The 5,292-nt window shown below is 48.4% G+C and overlaps 1 long non-coding RNA gene across 2 annotated transcripts; it reads left to right on the top strand.

The window, feature by feature from the left end:
• Positions 1-1,485: 1,485 nt before the first annotated feature.
• LOC109934054 lies at positions 1,486-4,314 on the top strand. Of its 2 annotated transcripts, none has more exons than XR_007261723.1 (3): positions 1,486-1,806; positions 2,640-2,741; positions 4,241-4,314. It is a non-coding gene; the product is annotated as an uncharacterized LOC109934054 (long non-coding RNA). The 2 variants fall into 2 exon arrangements; XR_007261724.1 differs by having other exon boundaries at positions 3,666-4,306.
• The last annotated feature ends 978 nt before the right edge of the window (positions 4,315-5,292 follow it).

Consider the following 5,292-nt stretch of genomic DNA (forward strand, 5'->3'; position numbering starts at 1 on the left):
GTTGATCCACATTGCTCTTAGGGAGGGAATTCCAGGATTATGGCCCAGCAACACTGAAGAAACGTCCGACGTATTTCCAAGTCAGGATGGTGAGTGGCTCAGAGGGGAATTTGCACTGGTGTTCCCATGTATCTGCTGCCCTTTTCCTTCCAGATGGAAGTGGCCATGGGTTTGGAAGGTGCTGCCTGAGAATCTTTGGTGAATTTCTGCAGTGTGTCTTGTAGATGGTACACATTGTCGCAACTGAGCATCAGTGATGTAGGGATTGGATGCTTGGGGATGTGGCAATCAAGTGGGGGCTGCTTTTTCCGTGGATGGTGTTGAGCTTCTCAAGTGTTGTTGGAGCTGCACCCATCCAAGCAAGTAGGGAGTATTCCATCACACTACTGACTTGTGTAATGTTGATGTTAGATAGGCTCTGGGGAGTCAGGAGGTGAATTGTTCGCTGCAGGATTCCGAGCATCTGGAGTACTGTGTGCATTTCTGGTCTCCTCCCTACAGGAAAGATGTGATAGCACTAGAGGGGGTACAGAAGAGTTTCACCAGGTTGTTTTCTGGGTTGGAGAAATTGAGCTATAAAGAGAGACTAGATAGGCTTGGGATAACAAGGTGCAGAGCTGGAAGAACACAGCAGGCCAAGCAGCATCAGAGGAGCAGGAAAGCTGACGTTTCGGGTCTGGACCCTTCTTCAGAAAAGAAGCACCTTCCACTATCTCTAGATAGGCTTGGATTTTTTTTAGAGCAGAGAAGCCTGAGGAGGGTCATGAATGAGGTGTATAAGATTGTGAGGGAGCTGGACAGGGTGAATGGAGAGCACCTGTTCCCCTTGGTTGAGGGGTCAATCATGAGGGGGCATAGATTTAGTGGAAGGGGCAAGGGATTCAGAGAGGATTTGACAAAAAAAAGCTTTTTCACTCAGCTTCGTGCGAATCAGGAATGCACTGACTGGGAATATAGTGGCGAGCAGAAACCGAAACACCTTTAAAATATACTTGGAGAAGCACTTGTCATGTCATAACATTTAAGGATATGGAACCAGGGCAGGAAATTGGAATTAGCGCACCTTTAGGGGCAGTTATTGTCTGTCTAGACTCAGTGGGCCGAAGGGCCTATTCCACGCTGTATGACTCAATGACTCGCTCAATGGTAACATCCCCCAAGGATAGTGTGTGGGGATACAGTGATGGTAGCACCATTGAACATCAAGGGGCTGATAGTTAGATCGTCTGTTAATGGTAACCCCCAGGATGTTAATACTGAGTGATGCAGTAATGACAACACTATTGAACATCAGAGGGGGCGATGGTTAGATTTTTTTTTCTCTCTCAATGATAATCTCCAAGATGTTGATCTTTGGGGAGAATTAAAGCTCTCCATTAGATTTTGAATCCATCGAACTGCTTAACTCACTTTTAAATTATTTGCATTAAACTGGTCCCCACTGATAGTCTCAATCGATGGGCGAACTCCATGGTTTTCGAACTCGGTGTGTTTTCTCCTCAGTTCCTGTCACAGATGCTGTGCTGATATCCCGCACCAACGGGACTGAGATACAGCCCGGGGACCGCCTTGTTCTCCGGTGCCTGGTGAGGGAAGGCACTGAGCCCCAGTTCATTTGGTACCGTGACAACTTGCCGCTAAGAAACGGCAGTGCGAGCTCCCATGTGACTGCCGATGGTGGTGAGCTGGATATTCATTCATTCCGGAGAGACAATGTCGGGAGATATCACTGTGCAGCGATCAACAAAGGAACCAACGGCACCATTTTTCACGTGACCAGCGACTATATCGAATTCACGCTGCGAGGTAACAGTGACAGTCAGATCAAACATAGACAGGGCACAGAGAAGGGCCTTTTGGTCCATCCAGTCTGTGCCAGTCAGAAACAATTAGCCATCTCAATTGGGAAGGTGACCGCCGGGTGGTATTATCGTGAGGTTATTAATCCAACTACCTTGGTCATGTTCCCGGGATCTCAGTTCAAATCCGCCCATACCCGATGGTGGAACTTGAGCGCAATAAAAATCTGGAAGCATAAGTCTTATGGAGAGGGGCGTGCAGAGGAGATTCACCAGGATGTTGCCCTGGGGTGGAGCATTTCAGCGATGAAGAGAGACTCCATAACCTCAGGCTGTTTTCTTTGGAGCAGGGAAGGCTGAGGGGGAAACTGATAGAGGTGTGTAAGTCTATGTGGCACAGGGATGGCGGTGGGAGAGGGGGGATAGGAAGCAGCTGCTCATCTTTATCCAAGGGTGAATAACAAGGGCAGCATCATTTTAAAGTGAAAGGCAGGAGGTTTAGAGAGGATTTGAGGATTGTTTCACCCAGAGGGTTGTGGGGGCCTGGGAGGGTAGTTGAGGTGGGAAATCTCCCAGCCTTTGAAAAGAACTTGGATGAGCACTCGACGTGCCATAACGTTCCAGGCTGTAGGGGGGCCTAGTGCAGGAAAGTGGGATTTTAGTAGGGAGCTCAATGGGCTGAATACTTCCGCGTTTTCCATACCCCCATGGTGGCAGGGAGTTACGTATCTGCAGGGGTTGGTCCGTCTGATGCTAACCATGTACCTCATACAGGGCTGATGTGGTAAAACTTCCCAGCGAATTTGTTAACGTGAGCCGAATATTGTTGTTGGATTTCAGCTCGGAGTTATTCCACGGAGATCGCGGCCTCGCTCGTCCCAGTTCTGCTGTTCGCCGGCCTGATCGCGTTGGCGTGGTTCATCCACCGGAGGAGGGACACAGGTCTGTAACGTCCCACGGGAATGGGATTTGTTCCCCCTCCCCATATCATGGCACTGCCGTCCCCGCCCCAATGTAACCTTTTCAGTTGAACAGGGTGGGGGGACCTGGGGAAGGTGGTGATGGGTCAGGAACTGGGGTAGACCGTGTTCCTGACACTCGGAAGGAGAGCACTCTCAAAGTTAGCCTCCTGGATCGGGTAAATGTGATCACTACCCCACTCCGTGTTAGAGCACCTCAGAAGAGGAGAGTCATAAGATCATGTGAACCAGGAACAGGAGGAGGCCATTCAGCCCCTCGAGTCCTTGCTCCACTAATCATAACCCTAACCTAAACTCAAACCTCCCCCTAAACTAAATCTTAGTCCCAAACCGAGCTATAATACTCATTCTAATCTTGGCTCTCAGCCAAATGCTAACTAAAACCAATACACTAACTCAAAGCTTAAGCCTCACCCTAGCCTGAACACTGACCCTCACCGTAACCCTCGCCTTAACCCAATGCTAACCCTAAACCTAACCTTAACCCTGAACCAACCTTAACCCTAACCCTGACTCAACCATAACCTGAAATCTAACCATAACCCTAACCCTAATCCTAATCCGAATCCTAACACTAACCTTAAACTGAATGCTAACCCTCAACATAAAACAATCCTTAACCCTAATGCTAACCCTAACTCTAAACTTTAACACTAACCCTAACTCTAGCCCTAACTCTGGCCTTGGCCCTCACTCATACACTAACCTGAACACTCACCTGATCCCTTTCACAGCTGGTTAATGTGCATTAATATGGGTTTGACGATTCTCATCTATTGATGTGTTTGCTGTCTGTTTATGACTGAGAAAGGTCTTTGCAGCTCCTGTCTGTAACAGTGCAAACCTACTGTACAATATGCTAAGAATGTTATCTCTCTACCTGCAGGCAATTCCTCAACTGTGTCACAGCCCAAGAAGTAAGGGGATGAAACTGCAAATTTTATATTTGCCATTGTTTACCCTGATTCCTCTTAATCAGGGAGTGACAACGAGGAGAAGAATTGAGAGAGGAAGCTTGGGTATTGCCATATCCTTCTAACACGAGTCTAACAAACCAGGAAACCATACTCCTGGAAAGTCCCAGGTGGCTTTTATTCATTCACAGGGATGTTGGTGTCACTGGCAGGGCCAGCATTTATTGCCCATCCCTAATTGCCCCAGCGGGCAGTTTTGTTAACCAGCTTCTGGAGTCACAAATGGGCCAGACCAGGTAAGGATGGCAGATTTCCTTCACCAAAGGACATAAGTGAAAAGCAGATGGGGATTTGGGCAGCTCCTTGAGGGTGAGAAAGCTCCATGTTCGGATGGAAACCAGCGACATGGGACCAAGTAATAACAGGGTCTCACTGGGCATTGTATTTTCTGTGATAGCTTTGCTGTTTTGTTGAAGCCGAGCATGGTGTTGAAAGCATTGTGTTCGAAATGACAACTTCCTTCCCTTCCCCTTTCTACTGGAAATAGATGCCAAGCTTCTGGTGAAGGGGCAGCAGCCGGCAATCTGGAGTATGCAGTAATTGGAGCAGCACACAATGCTGGTGAGTGCCATTGAATCGGTGTGATTAAAGAGCCCCACACAGTGACGGTGCACCATAACCTGGGAGGAATTCTGGCCAAAAGTTCCAGCCGTCAGCTGGGCTAGAATGGAGCGGTTTTCCTTGGAGCTGTGGAAGCTGAAGGGGAGGACAGCAGCTAGGAAACAGGAGTAGACCATTCAGCCCCCCTATCCTGTTCTGCCATTCGTTATGATCACGGCTGACCATCTAACTCAGTCCCTGGTTCTGAGAGAAACTAGGAGGCCATTCAGCCTGCCCATTGCCCCACCCATTCGGGAGAGTCACAGCTGACCATCCAACTCAATCCCTGGTTCCCTGCTTTCTCCCCCAGACACTTCAATCCCTTTCACCCTCAAAGGCGCCAACTCCTCCTTCTTTGAGATGTATAAAATGATAAGGGGCAGACATACGGGAGACAGGAAGAAACCTTTCCCCCTTCTTGAAAGAATCAATGACCGGGGGGTTGGGGACATAGATTGAAGGTAAGGGGCAGGAGGTTTAGAGGGGGATGTGAGGGAAAATGTTTTCATCCAGTCGGTGATGGGGAATTTGCAACTCACTGCCTGTAAGTGTGAGAGAGGCAGAATAGCTCATCATGTTGAAGAAAGATTTAGATGTACACTTGTGATGCCAAGGCTATGGGGCCAGGTGCTGGGGAAATGTGATTAGAGAATAGGGAGGTGGTTGCTTTTGACTGGCACAGACCTTATGGGCCGATGGGTCTTCTGATGAGCTGTAGACCTCTATCTTCAACCAGTATCTTTTCCAGATGGCTCTTGCTGTTAATACCCTGTGACTGGACCTCCTTCAGGGTGTTTTACCTGACACACCAATGCTTATTTTACCTGAAGTAACATTAGAAACTGAGGGCGCAGTACTCTGGTATTGAGAAAAGCCAACTGATGTTGGTTACAATGAGTGATTGTGTACAAAGGCTTGGTTCCTCAGAGACACAAGTGC

Source organism: Rhincodon typus, unplaced genomic scaffold, assembly GCF_021869965.1.
Source record: "Rhincodon typus isolate 14 unplaced genomic scaffold, sRhiTyp1.1 hic_rhity00015097, whole genome shotgun sequence".
Classification (NCBI taxonomy): Eukaryota; Metazoa; Chordata; class Chondrichthyes; order Orectolobiformes; family Rhincodontidae; genus Rhincodon; species Rhincodon typus.